General features: G+C 38.5%; 1 protein-coding gene across 1 annotated transcript in view; it reads left to right on the top strand.

Moving 5' to 3' along the window:
* Positions 1-14,989, top strand: part of GDAP1 (ganglioside induced differentiation associated protein 1) — a 44,678-nt gene that overhangs the window by 13,577 nt on the left and 16,112 nt on the right. The window lies entirely within an intron of this gene.

Here is a 14,989-nt window from a genome sequence, read left to right as displayed (position 1 = left end):
TTTTGAAGGAAAACAAAAATGTGTTCAGACATTTCTACCGTGGTGGATTAAATTTTATTATTTTTATTTAAATTTATAATCATTATATATGTGTATTTCAATACATAAAACATAAGATATACCTCTGTATGCTTATAGATTATTTATAACATAAAGCCAACATAATTGGAAATAATATCGAAGTTAACAACCTGAATTTAATGTGACAGATGATGTTTTGCATTTTAAAATGTTACGGTACTACCCACGGAGCCACAACTCCTAATTCAGCCCATGCGTCCTGCTAGGTGCCATTCAGGACTCTGTGATCTATTAGGAAGTCTTTCTTTGTACAATGTGCTGGCATACCATTTGGGTTTTGCTTGGTGGAGATGCATCAATTATGTGTTAGGTCTGCTTTTCTTCTTATTAGTCGAAAACAATTAAAGTAGAAGGACTTAATGTCAAAGTCAGCCTAAACATATGCATAAAAATCAGCCTCTGAAATCAAGTAACAGCCCACAGAGATGAAAAATCTGGAGAGAATCAGCAGACCCCTTAGGATACATGGGTGAACTCCCATGGGTATGTGGACTTCTGTTTGAAAAACAATCCTTAGAGTAGATTAATCCTAGAGAAAAAAAAAGGAAACTATTTCTTTTCACATAGATCCAGAGGACGGGATAAATTATACCTTTTAACATCCTAAAAAGGGGTCATTAGACCCCAAGGTTTGGTGTGATCAAGATGAAGTGATCATTAAGATCTGAGACTAAGGAGAGACCAATCTGGGCGAGATCACAAGTCCCTGCTTATGGTGTGATCCAGGACAGACAGGATTAGAAAAAGGCGACTTAGACATCTTTGCCTCCTTGGCCATGTGGTTGAAAAAAGCTTAGAGAACTAGGCTCCAAAGTCAAGTTCACAAACTTATCCATTGGGTTGTGGGAAGAAAACATAAGTGCCCTGGAAAACCTGAGCCCTGTTCTCAGGCACATGAAGAACAGCTCGCAAGGAAGTTTGAGCAGAGGCCCTGCAAAACTGAGAGCTTTAAACACTTTGTATAACTTGCCAGATGCAAAGTGCAGCAATAAAAGAAATGCACATTTCGTACCATGGCAGAAACTGGTGTAGTCTCCCATTTGTAAGCTGATCAGGTTAATATATTTGAAATATCAGCTTAAGCTAGTTTTCACTGTTACAGTTTTCACAAGTCTTCTCATTGTTCATCAGTGGTCATTACTTCAGGAGCAGAGGAGGTCAAATTACAAAGGGTGTAAACTTGAAACTTCCAACTTGAAAACAGATTTTAACTTTAGAAGAAATGATATGCAAGAGCTCAAGGCTGATAGTTGTAAGATTCAGGTTTTGTTGAGATGAGAAAAAAATGATTTATGGGGTTCCCAAAAGTTATCAATTGGAGAATTGAATACAGGATTTTGACTGTGAAACATAGATGAGAGAGGATGTAGTACATGATATCAGAGCATTTTGAAGAGGTCTGCAAGAGAGAGTGGGGATAGAAGTTTCCAGATTTGAGTATCTGAGGGCACGAGTGTCTCAAATGACACTTCCTCTCAGATGTCTTAGGAGAAGGGGTGGCAGCAGCCTCATCAAATATTCAGAACCAACTCAGGACAGCCACTGTAGGATAGAGGGGATGTTTTTGGGTATTTAGGCAGAGCCTGAGACAGCCCTGTAGTGGATCCTGTAGTGCTGCACAGATCCATTTCTGGTATCCAGCATTCAATCATTCAGTTGATGTGAGTGTTGGCAGCTGATGCCTGTGATTTGAGTCCTCTAAGAATTGCCTTTAGCCAAAGAGGGCCTCCTAGTGAGAGGTCATGTGAACTCTCTGGGGGCAGCCCACATCCAATAACTGGTATCCTGTCAGGGAGATAAAGGTCTGGCTCCCTTACCTCAATTGGAACTACTCCCAAAGGCTGTCCCAGCTCCAGTTCCTGGTACGGTCCCTGCTCCAGTTCCTGGTATAGTCCCTATGGCAGCTGTAACTTCTCTCTGCTCAACCTAGCTCCCCTCACTTCTATGGATGTTAGTTATATGGAGAACTCTTGCCAATAAACCTTCTGTAAGCAAATATCAAAGCCTCTTTCCCATGAAGCTGTGGTTACAAAAGCCTCTGTAGGTCCTCTGGGTCATGAATTGAAGTTTGAAAGAAACTGGAGATGAGGTCTCCTGGCCTAACCTGCGTAAGAGTTGCAAGCTGGTGGGCTGCTGGTGGGTTGGTATGGTGTAGTGAGAGGTGAGGCTTTGGGTGTGCATCACAAAGGCACGAGCTGGATGGAAGACACGGCTGTATTTTCAGAGGATCAGTTAGACCGAAGATTGAGTCAGCCTTAGGGAGGAAGAGTGGCCAGCCACACACTGTGCTGGGAGGCTTGACGACGAGTGACCCCAGATATGAATCTTTCAGCGGATGCAGCAAGGCTAGAGGTCAAGTTCCAAAGATCTCAGTGGAAAAGACACTTCAGGGGAGGCCAGTGAGGACCAGAGAATGGTTCTTAAATCAGATGCCCCTCCCTTGAGGCAAGAGGATACCAAGCCACCTGAAAACTGGATCCTTTCTCCACCCTTCCTCCCACCACCAGAGGGACAGAGAAGGGTGACTGAATATTTACCCCCAAAAGGATTATATTATACTAGAGGTAGCTGAGTTTCCCTGAAAGGGACAAAATGAAGAGTTTTTCTACCATCAGTAGAAATGGGCCTTTAGAGTTATTAATTTTGGTCCTAGAGAAATAAAATGGCTTCATTTGTACACCTCTGTGATGTAATTGTGCAGAAATATGCAGCTGGAGAGAGGGAAGAAAGTAAAAAACATCAGTGCAGAAAAGCCATATATGTGATATATATTTATTGTAAGAATATATATATATATATATTTAAGTATATATCACTTTATTGACACTAAGAACCAGTTCCTGTTCTAAGGCTTTTATTTAAATAACTCTATAGTTTATGGACTTCTCAGGTGAAAATTAGCCAAGCTGTCAGCTGATAGTGCGCTTTAAATAATACCCTGAATGTTGAAAAGGTATTTCCCCGGCACACAGCCAGAAACATTGGAATCTGGAGCACAACTCCTGTGTATTGTCATTTTAAGACTGAACAGACAGGTTGAACGTGAACTAAAACAGATCCAAAGGAAACTTGCTAGGGGGAGGTTAAACTTCCCTGCACTAAAATGCCAACAATGCTCTTGTTCTCAGCCTTTTAATTCTAACTGCTTTTGCAGAGATTTCTTTCATTTAATTCTCACATTAAAGCCTAGAAGGTGGCTACTCTTATGACCTTAATTTTAAAGAGGAAATGGAGTCTTCAAGCAGTTTCACACCTGGGCTGTGACCGAGAGATCTATACCCACAGCCCATGCTCATCACCTCTGCAGTACTCTTCTGCTTCTGTGGACATTTCAAATCAAATTTGCAGAAGAGCACAAGGAATCTGAACAGTCATTTTAGCAAAGCCAAAATGTCACATGCTATGATGAACTAGATGCATACAAACACGGAGGGTTTATAAGCTATGGTAGAAGATTTTACCAATTGGTAATGAGTATGGGTTAGTGGTTAAGCCAGAATTACTTTCGTTTGTTGTTTTTCTTTCTTTCATTCTTACAACCTCAAAAGGCAGGAAGAATCCCTCTCATATGATGCATCATGTAATGCATGCTGTAATTAGTTATTTATGTATCTAAGTTCTTCATTTAGAAAACCTGTATATAGTTACTTCCCAGGAGCTGTCACCTGTACCCTATATCATTTTATCCTTAATTGGAGTTTCAGTGGCTTGTCATTTAGTTCCTTTCACTTCACAAAAGAGGAGTGCCTTAGGAAGAGTGGAGAGGCTGAGCTCACACACAGGCAAGTGGAAAATCTTCAAGTGTTCTGGCAACACTTGGACACTCCCAACACTCAGCAGTGAAAAAGCCAACATTTGCCAAATTTCTAAACTGTACTTACCAGTCAGGTTGTTTGTTTCATCCCCCTTTATCCATCTTTTCTTTCCTTAGCAAGGTTACCACCAATAACTCTTTATGGTTCTATTGGGATGCTGACAGTACACGTTTAAAATGTAGGACAACAGATTTTGAAGCTTTTGATGACATACAGCAGATAGATTTGGAAATGCCTAAGAACTTCTCATTTTAACTTTCCTCCTGATAGAATCTATTTGTATCACTAGTTTTAGTCTTGTAGACTTGGAGGGAGTGGTGAAAGATGAACGGGCAGGGCTCAGCCACAAGGGGAGAAAAACGTCATCCACCCCCCAGAATAGCAACAGCAATAAATATGGTCATGTTGCTCTTCTGCTGAGGCTGAAACGACAGACGGGATCACATTAACGGCACCCAGCAGGCCCACTGGCTACAAGGGGTGGCTCAGGGCTTTGGAAGGAACGTGTACAAAGTTGCTGATTTCAGAGCTATGACTTAGCACAGAAAGAAACAGGGCACAGGGTCTAGATCCCAACTCAGAGCTAGAGGGGCGTTGGCACTCTCTTGGCCACAGGGGAGGACATTCTAAGTCAGCTTTCAGGACAGCTGGCTCAGGGCTCTTGAGAACGGAGCTGAGAACTTCCCTGCATGTCTGCATGAGAACTTGCTGTTACCTGCAGCTGCCACAGCCATCAAAACACAAGCGTAATCGGGAAGGTAAAAAAGAGGGCTCTCATTGGTCATCAGTTATTTAAAGAGGGCCCATAAGATTTCAACGACTTCTTTGCACAGAATCAGCACCTTACCTCTGGGAAGTCTAACAGGAAGGAACATCTCCCTTCCTTCAAAACTCATCAAGGCTCTTCTTCCAGACAAAGCCACTAGGTTCTAGCCATTTCAGTGGCTCCTGATGCCTCATCTTCATCTGTCTATTTTCATATATATTCCAATTTCGTATACTGTATGGCTGTATCTCTGACCATCTTCTTTTGCCACTTGAAACTGGCAGGATGGGGCTTATGCATCTTCATAACTTGCATACAGCAGGAGTCTCTTAGGCCGAATAGTTTTCAAGCTAACATACCTAGCTGATTCTTTCCATGTTCTTTGGAAACCAAGGCATTGCCTGAATTTGACTGGCTTCCCTTTTTCTGCTAAATTTCCCTGCTCTAAGATGATGCAGTTTCTTATAAAGCCCAGCTTTTCCTCTCTGCTGTCTTTGCGGTTCTCCGACTTCTCTGGCCTGTTCCCACAGGGAGTCCCTGGAAGCAGATTCACTTTGGCCACATTGCCCGTTTCTCTCATGGCACTTTAGTAGGCACAGACTCAACTCCGTGCTTTCATTTGTTTCAGTTACATGCTGAGGATTTAAATTCACCTTTTCTCTCTGGATTGCAATATTGCTTTTATTTGAAAAGCGTAGTACTTAAGAAATGAAAGCCAATGTTTTACTTTTAATTTTGGTGTCTCTGTAAAATTCAGCACTGTGTGCTATTGTCACTGTTATTTTATGCTTCTTTGGGATCTTATTAAGACCAACAAGATAAATGAAGTACGTTTTTATAGTTCTGTAACTGTGCTCATGTTTGTGCTCTCACTGTCCCTGGTAACGGGTGGTTAAAAAATATCATGCCAGTGTGTTGAAGCTGGTGCCAAAGAAACATAAATGATTATTGCTGCTCAGGGTCTGCTGCTGCCCAGAACTTTAACTGCCCTATTTAGACAGTCACAAAGCAAAATCTTGCTTAGAGAAACTTTTGCAACTGTAGCATTTCTTTCTTTAAAGCTTATGTCTGAGTTTTATGCCATGTTTCTCATGTAGCCAGAGATAATACAGACATAAATTAATTTTTCTATGTATTATTTAGTGACGAAAAGAACACAAAAGCAAGGACACTAGAAAAAATAAATTTCAATGCATTCTTACATATTCTAATTTGAATGACAAAGCTATGTTCCAAATGATCTTAAATCCCTGGAAAGATTCCTTTAAATATGAAAAGGGAATGATAAAATCAGTTGTCCAGGAAGACTACTTGAATCATTTATTGGGAAACAGCAAGAAAAAGGCACTTTCCACTTAGAGGATTGTTAAAATGTACAGAAACACATTTTAAATTAGCAAGAAAGCACTTAACTTTAGGAAATATAACTAATTAAAAGCTGCAATTTCAAACCTAAGCATTAAGTATCCTCTATGCAGCATGCTTTTCTAAGATTGTGTCTGATGTATCCTACAGGCTTTTATAGTTGCAAACATTTATAAATAGACCTCCTTATTGTTCTTAATAAGACAAATGTTTGTGATGTTATTAGTTTTATTCAAATGTTAGATGACAGTGGGAAGTGCCTCTTTTTTCTCCCAGAATTTTTACTTTCGTATTATAAGTGATGTTTGCAGAATATTAATGTAACCATTGAGATGCTCTTTTAATGATCTTCAGCAGGCGTAGCATGAAGTCAAGAAATAAATCTGTGTGGAAATATGAATAGTATCGAATTATTTTTATTCTTTGTTATTTCTTTCTTTATAAACTTTAATTTCCAGCTAGTAGTGCTTATCTCATGTGTATTTTTGAAGTATAAGCATCTAAAATTCATTGTAAACCATTAGAGTTGCCAAAAATGAAGTTACAAAGTGCAGTCAATCTATCAGGATAGCTCCTCTCTCTAGAGAACATATTAATAGCTGACATTTACCCAGAATATTAAAAAAAACAGTTTTTTAAAACCATTCTATCATTATTATTTATTATACTTTTTATGTACCATGTGCTAAAATTGTGTTAAATAATTAACATGTTAAAAAATCACAATCCTCTAAATATCCTAATAAAAGTGGTATAATTACTTTACCTGGGTTATAGATGAGGAAGCCATGCCCATGATCACATAGCTGGTAAGCAGTGAAGCCAGGATTTGAATCCAGTTCTGGCTTTTGAATTTGAGCTTTTAATTACAACTGCATGTTCTGGAGTGAAGGGTAATGCTAAGTGACAGTGGAGAAGTTACACAGTGAAGTCACTGCACTCATACAATAGGAAGATTCCATGACCCAACTGGTATGTCCAAAACCAGGAAACTGAACTGAAGTCAGGCTGTAATGCCAGCAGGTGAAGAGAGGGCCCTAGAGTTGGTCCTGCATACCGGCTGAGGTGAGTGGTAGGCCACACCAAGGCTGTGGGATGGGGTTAGAGCATATAGGGAGTTTGTAGCTAGAAGCACTGGGTTTTAGTTCCAGCTATACTGATTATTAGTGTGGAGTGAACTTGACACCTCAGTGCTAATTTCTTATTTTTACCAGAAGGGTTGTTGGAAAAATAAAATGAGTACGGCTTACAAAGTCGCGTTGTAAACTTTTAGAAGGAAATTAGGTATTGTTAGAGCAACGGTTGGGACAAATTTGTAATAAGTGTTGGTTTACTTTCAGCGAGATATTCTCTCTACCCTGTTTCTCCCAGTTTTTTCTATGAACTCAAAACAATCTTGAGCAAAAATTTCCTAAGGTAAAACAATTAGTGACTTAGGGAATAGGTGATGTTTATATGTAGGACTAGAGAAATCATACTGAGGACGGTGGTTGTGCTTCATAAAGTAAGGCCAGATCTTGTAGTGGAAAGAACACAATCTCTGGACCAGACTGATAGGTTGAAGTCCCAATTTTGACATGAACAGTGTGAGTTTGGGAAATTTTTTGTTCCTCGGTATTCTCATCAGTAAAACAGGAATGATATTTCTCCCTCCTTTAAGGGATTTTGCAAGTGTTAAGTACAATATACATATAAAGCCCTTAAAACATTTCCTGGCACACAGAAAACACTTCAAGGAATATTAGCAATCAAGTAGTGCAAATGCATCTTTGATTGGTCTATATTCATGTACTTATTCTGAATATGTACACCATTCATCACAGAATGGAGGAAAGAACATAGATAGATATGTCAAATCCTTTTCACAAGAAAAGTGAATTTTCACTGAAGGTGAATTTCCTACCAAAAGAATTTAGTGCATCATTAACATTATTAGCCATTCTTTGGGAAACTAGAATATTAAAGTATTACAAGTCTACAGTAACCTCACAGCAAAGGTGTCCTGAATTAATATGTTGCACTTGTTATTAAATATGATTATTTGTTCTGGGATGCATTGAAAAACCAGAGAAAACATATTGGAGTTTCAAAATCAAGTCTGGGCTGTTCTAAGGTTGTTGAGGTTTTTGTTTAGAAGCCCTTAGGGGGCAGTCTGTGGTTTTTGAGGGGAAGGTGGTGAATCTTAGCACCTGGAACCTGGGAACTCAAACTGGTGGCTCGACACCATAAGGTTTTACCAGACTGTTTTGTGGAGGTTGTTTCAAATTATTTAACTTTTCTTCTAGACACTGTAAGTCAGCCTTTTGACTCTATTCCACTCTGAAAATTTTACAGATGAAGGAAAACTAGGGATTGAGATTTGGGATGGTTCATGAATTATATACTAAATTGATAGTTCATAAATTTTACCTGCATGAGAAAAACCTGGAGGCCTTGTTAAAACAGATTTCTAGACTCTGCTCTGAGAATCTCTGATTCAGAACATGCATTTCTAAGAAGTTAGGTCATGTTGCGCTGCTTGTCAGGGGTCCATACTTTGTGAACCACTGCAATACATCAAATACAGTACAGGAGTCAAGTTGATTGGAACTTTAGTAAACTAGCCAGAATCATCACAGTTCTTTATTAAATCAATGTACCTGATGAGCCATCTTTTATCTCATTTAATTAGATAATGTTTAGAATTTTATAGACAGTTGAGAATATCAGCTAACAAGAATTGTTCACATTCAAGATAAAAATTCTCAGAAAAAAAGTTTTAAATAAGGGCTCTCCTTTTTTGGGGGGGGAAGCTCAGTGCTCCTTGGTCCCCAATGCATTGGTCCCAGAATATTGATCACAGAGCCCCTTTGACACAGTATAACTTTGTCATGGCACTGAGCCTTAGTCACTGAGCACCTGCCCACAGTACGCTGTGGTTCTAGTACGTCTTGGCCACACACAGTGTGCTTGCTCACTTATGCCTGTGCCTATGTGGGTGAACACCCCCCAACCCTGCCCTTTATTCTTATGTGTATCTCAATTAAAAATCTTATGTAATTCACATGGATCAGATTACAGGCATGGGTCAAGGCTGAGCAAAGTAGTTTCTGGGTGTTTATTAATGGTTTTAACATTGCTACTGTCAGGAGAAAGTGGAGACAATTCTGTTTTTTCTACAGGTATAAAATCTTTTTTAATGGCTGGGCGTAGTGGCTCATGCCTATAATCCCAGCACTTTGGGAGGCTGAGGTGGGCAGATCATGAGGTCAGAAGTTTGAGGCCAGCCTGGCCAACATGGTGAAACCCCGTTTCTACTAAAAATACACAAATTAGCCAGGCATGGCAGCTTCTTGGGAGGCTGAGGCAGGAGAATTGCTTGAACCTAGGAGGCGGAGGTTGCAGTGAGCCAAAACCACACCATTGCACTCCAACTCTGGGCAACAGAGCAAGATGTTGTCTCAGAAAAAAAAAAAAGATGTTTTTTAATTTTGGAAAATTTGGTTTTGAACTAGCTTAACTAGGTGAATATATTCTCTGGAGAATATCACCAGTTCTGTTTTCTAACTTGTCAAGAAAGTAAAATAGCAGGGGATTGGTTATTCTTAACAACATAGAGACCTCTTGTGGTCATTCATAGAAGTACTTGAAAAAACAGAAATCTAGAGTATTCTAATTTGTCAGGTTTCTCTAGCTTAGTTGTCATTCTTTTTTTTTTTTTTAAAAATAGGAATTACCTAATACCTGTCAAAATATATATGATGTCAGTAATAGGATATTTACATAATGATAACATATAAATATATATTCACCTCAGCCATTACAGTACTCCAGGATAAAGTAAAACTTTATTGAAGCATTAAACAAAAGCATATAAGAAATTGCACAAAACCTAAGTGTCTAGTTTGAGGAATTTTTCCCAAACTGGATATATCTGTGTAGCGAGTATATTTAATAAATTTTTATCATAATTTTATAGGTAAGATAACTCAGGCTCAGAAGTTATGTGATTCATTGTTTTATAACATCAATCAAATCTGTAGGAACTTCATTCACTCAGAGATAGGTAAAATGAAGAAAGAACTTGCAATAAATGTTAACATAAAGGTCAGTTTGCAGAGTCACGATGTACAGTATGCATTTATAAATTTGAAAATTTGTCAAATGAAATTACTTTTATGTATAGAATTTCTAGAGCATTAGTCTATTAGGGCACAATTTATTATTATTTTGTTTATTTGTTGTTGGTAGTGGTTACCTGCTATTTTTCTCCATTAATTAATTAGCAGTTTGGGTGCATCTTCTATGTACCAAGCACTGTTCTGGGTTCCTGGTGATACCAAAATGAATAATATTGGATCTTTGCCTTTAAGAGACTCAGAGTCTGATGCACCAGAAAGACATATAGACTGTAGTTTAATAGTACAGCAGTTTGACAAGGGCTCTAATGGAACAGTATCCATTTGCATGAACTCATTTTCAATAAGGTGGCTGTATTTCTCTCCAAAGTCCACCTCAGGCTGGCTAAAGCTTGCAAGTCCACAACTTTCTGTCTTTGGTTTAAGGCTGGCACAGTGTAATAGAAGATAATACTTGACTAGTAATCAGAAGATTTGTGTCTGAGATGTAGTTCTGTGACTCACTGGCTCCAGGATTTCGGACTAGTCTTTCACTTACTAAACTTTATTTCTTCATCTATACCTTAGGGATGGCAGTGACCTTACAGGCTATCATGAAGATCAAAAGAGATTGTAAGGAAGCGGTTTGTGATCTTTAGATGTAGACGCTCTACTTTATATCTTTTGTTTAGAAAGTATTAATGTTAAACATCACTGCAGTAATCAGTTCATTCAGTGTTGACTAGTTCATGGTTTTGCTGCTGAGAAGATGTGCTAGAGAAAGTGCTCAGTGTTTGATAGTGGGCAGATTGACATGTGCATATCCATGTTCTTCCTAAGGATAGTGAAGAGAATGAAAAGATATTAAGTATAGTGGGTGTGTTGGAGATGGAGAAGGAAGCAAAACTAAAGCTAATTGGGACAGGAAAAGGTACTGAAAGCAAATTAGTATGCAAACTTACTCATTCACAGATTTACCCAGGGTTCTCTTTTTCCTCATCAAAACAGTTTATTAAATACTAAATAAGACAGATACGTTCAATGGTATACCAGTAAATATTTAACAACCAACTTTCTGGGAAAAGGTTAAACATAATAGCGTTTACTGAGTACTGTAAATAGTTCTACCATGGCCAATTTCAAATCACTAACATGACGTCACTGAACGGAGAGGAAAAGATATCAATAGCACATCCTTATATACGATTTCCCTTGTGTGGCTATGGTAGACACAGATCAACGCAGGAGTATAGATAATACACATAATTAAGAAGTGATGAGTTTAAAATATTTACTAGCTTTATTTTTGAAACAATTCATTTAAATGCAAGTCAGTTTGATTTAACTTTTAAGAATAGCTGAGTTGAAAATCCACTTTGCAAATCCTGAAAATTTAACAATCAGCTATCCTGAGCCAGTGGGGGCACCACCATGGATATATGTGTTAGTACGGTACTAGTTATGGTAAAGATTATCACCTCTTCTGGGGAGCCTATTAGGTGCCCTTCTCTATATTTCTACTATAACTTTCTAGACGTCACAGCAAGTACCACACCGTGTTGAGATCTCATTTCTTTGCCTTCACACTGGATTTCCCTAAGGCCAGTGACTGTGACTCACTTTGAACTCTGTATGTTCTCTATCTAGCACAGTGTGTGGGACACTTAGGGCTCAAAAAATTTATATTGAAAACAAATTTACCTGGTCCTGGCTCTTGTCCTTAAGGAACCCACTACAATGGTATCTACAAAAATGATCTACAAAACTCATAGATACAGAATACACAGTGTAGTAGAAGCTCTGAATAAACACGTGAATGGATAATAAGGTTTTTATATTATCAACAGTGGCTTTTATTGGGATGGGGAAAAAAGTGATTATAGATGATTGAAATGAGATGTAGCAGTTCTATTGTGATAAAACAAGCATATTTTTCCTTGTGTCATCTATTTATTATTTTAATATTCACATCTTTGACAGGTAAAAGCAACACATTCATTATAGAACAATTAGAATATACAGAAACATAAAGAAATAAAAGTTACCTATATTTTACAAGGTTGATGTATTATTAGGATAGGTTAAGACAATAGCATCCAGAAAGCACCAAATAACAGTGCCTTACACAAGATACTTTGTTTCTTCTTCAAGTAAAAGTTTGGAGGTTCTGCTCCTTGGTGTCCTTAGAAGTTCAATTTCCCCCAAGCTCATGGCCCAGCTGTTCCTAGGGCATGGCCCCATTTTTCATGGTTCAGGTCAGAATGCACCCTCCCTGAAGCAGGATGGAGGATGGGATGAAGAGGCATGAGGCTGATTGTCTCTTTAAGAAAGATCCCAAGTCTTTGCTATTGTAAATGGTGCTGCAATGAACATTCCTGTGCATGTGTCCTTAGTAGGGACATGGATGAACCTGGAAACCATCATTCTCATCAAACTGACGCAAGAACAGAAAATCAAACACCGCATGTTCTCACTCATAAGTGGGTGTTGAACAATGAGAACACATGGACACAGGGAGGGGAGCATCACACACTGGGGTCTGTCGAGGGGAAATAGGGGAGGGACATCGGAGGGTGGGGAATTGGGTAGAGATAGCATGGGGAGAAATGCCAGATATAGGTGATGGGGAGGAAGGCAGCAAATCACACTGCCATGTGTGTACCTATGCAACAATCTTGCATGTTCTTTACATGTACCCCAAAACCTAAAATGCAATAAAAGAAAAGAATTTGTCACAGTTATTTCCTTAAATTGGAAATAGAGGAATGGCTAGGCTAGAAATTATGCCCGTTTTCATGATTCTTGAAGCATATTGACACATTTGCCTTGAGAAGTTCTGTGCATGTTTACACTCACAATGAGATCTATGAGTACTTTGTACTAAACAACAAGTAATCAAGCCATTCAGTGTTTCCTCTATGGCTTTGCTGTGGGCAAGAATGTGATGGAGAAAGTGTTCAGTGTTTGATGGACCAGGGCTTTATTGTCAGGACTTTTTTGGCTTCAAGTGACAGATGGCTTATCAAAAGTATTGGAATTTATTCAAATATTTAGAATGATTTAGTATTAGGGTTGGTGCAAAAATAAGTGTGGTTTTTGCCATTGAAAGAAATGGAATAGAAAAACAGGAATCTGAAGGTGGAGAATTAAAAAATGAAGTTCTGAAGAGGAATGGTAGAGAAGGATTATATGGGTAGTTGTAAAAATTTTGAGACCTAAAGAGAGAGGATGAAATGTAAGATGATGTCCTCCTAATGTCAGTGGATGGGCTTTTACACATATGTTTTTATCAATGGCTACATTCTAGGCAATACCCTAGGTGCTTTTTATACATCCTTTCTTGAATTTCTGTAGCCATCTGGGTAGGCATATATTTTTATGTATTCATTTTTTATACACAATGAAGTCAAAGCTCAAGAAAGTTCAAGTTAGGGTAGAGCTAGAATTTAAACCCCACTCTGTCTGACTTCAGAGTTTGACTCTTACACTTCTTACTCTTCTTTTTTTTTTTGTAAACGGAGTCTTGCTCTGTCACCCAGGCTGGAGTGCAAAGGTATGATCTTGGCTCACTGAAACCTCCACCTTTCGGTTCAAGCCATTCTCCTGCCTCAGCCGCCTGAGTAGCTGGGATTATAGGCACATGCCGCCACGCCCAGCTAATTTTTTGTATTTTTAGTAGAGACAGGGTTTCATATTGGCCATGCTCGTCTTGAACTCTTGACCTCAGGTGATCCATCTGCCTTGGCCTCCCACAGTGCAGGGATTACAGGCATGAGCCACTGGGCCTGGCCTCCCCTCTTAAAGTGTGAACTGATAAAAACAATTTTGGCAAGGAGTTCACTTTTGCTATAGCACTTTAATTAGTTGAAGGATATAAAAAGACATGATCAAATCTTTAAAAATGAAGTACTGTAAAGGCAAGGGAGAACCTCATGAGAATTTCTTTTCCAGGGGCCCTTCTCTGACCCGGGTTGGCCGCCTGCTCCTCCTTTCTCATAGTACTCTGTTTTCACTCTAAGACAGTTCTTATCTTTATTGTGGTTGTCTATTTCCTTGATTGTCTCCACTGCCAGATTATATCTTGAATGTCAGGTATCAGATCTTACACATCTTTATATTACCAGGAGCCATCACAATGTCTGGAACATTGCAGGTGCTCAATAAATATTTGCTGAATAAATTGGACAGGAATTTATTCCATGGTTATATTTATACATATAACTGAACGAGATTTTTTAGATAAACTTACTATATGATGCCAAATTTTCAGAGACTTACAATAATGACTAGACTAGTATAAAATTATGATTCTGACCATGTTTATAAACAGAATGTTTATAAGGCAACTGAACCTGTGAATAATACTGAGTGCCTACAGCGTGACAGGCTGTTTTGAGTGTTTAACATTTTATTATTAGTTTTTCACAAAAATCTTTTGAGGGAAATAATAAAATTATTATTCTCACTTAGTAAATGGAAAAACCAGGACAAGAACTTAGGTGGTACTGTTCTACAATTTTTGTATTTAGCAAATAGGTTATTTTATATCGCCATTGTTTATTAGCTGTTTACGAGAAAAACAATCTTTTTGCATGACTCCATAGTGGCACCTTTTTTTTTCTTTTACAAAGCACAGTTTAATTATCAAAATCAATAACTTACTGTTTATACAGGACCCTATTCTACAGCAGTTAGTTAAATTTCAGAAATTATTCCATTAATGTCATAGTAGCATCTTATAATGAAAACTCATAGATCCTTTTCCTGTTGCTTTGTCTGTCCACCGGAACTTCCTTTCCAACGAAGGAACAAACTCCAAGGCAACCCTAAGTATCTTGGGAAATTGCTGCTTTTATATCTGAGCA

This window comes from Callithrix jacchus, chromosome 16 (genome assembly GCF_049354715.1).
Source record: "Callithrix jacchus isolate 240 chromosome 16, calJac240_pri, whole genome shotgun sequence".
Taxonomy (NCBI): Eukaryota; Metazoa; Chordata; class Mammalia; order Primates; family Cebidae; genus Callithrix; species Callithrix jacchus.
This window is presented reverse-complemented; position numbering and strand designations above follow the sequence as displayed.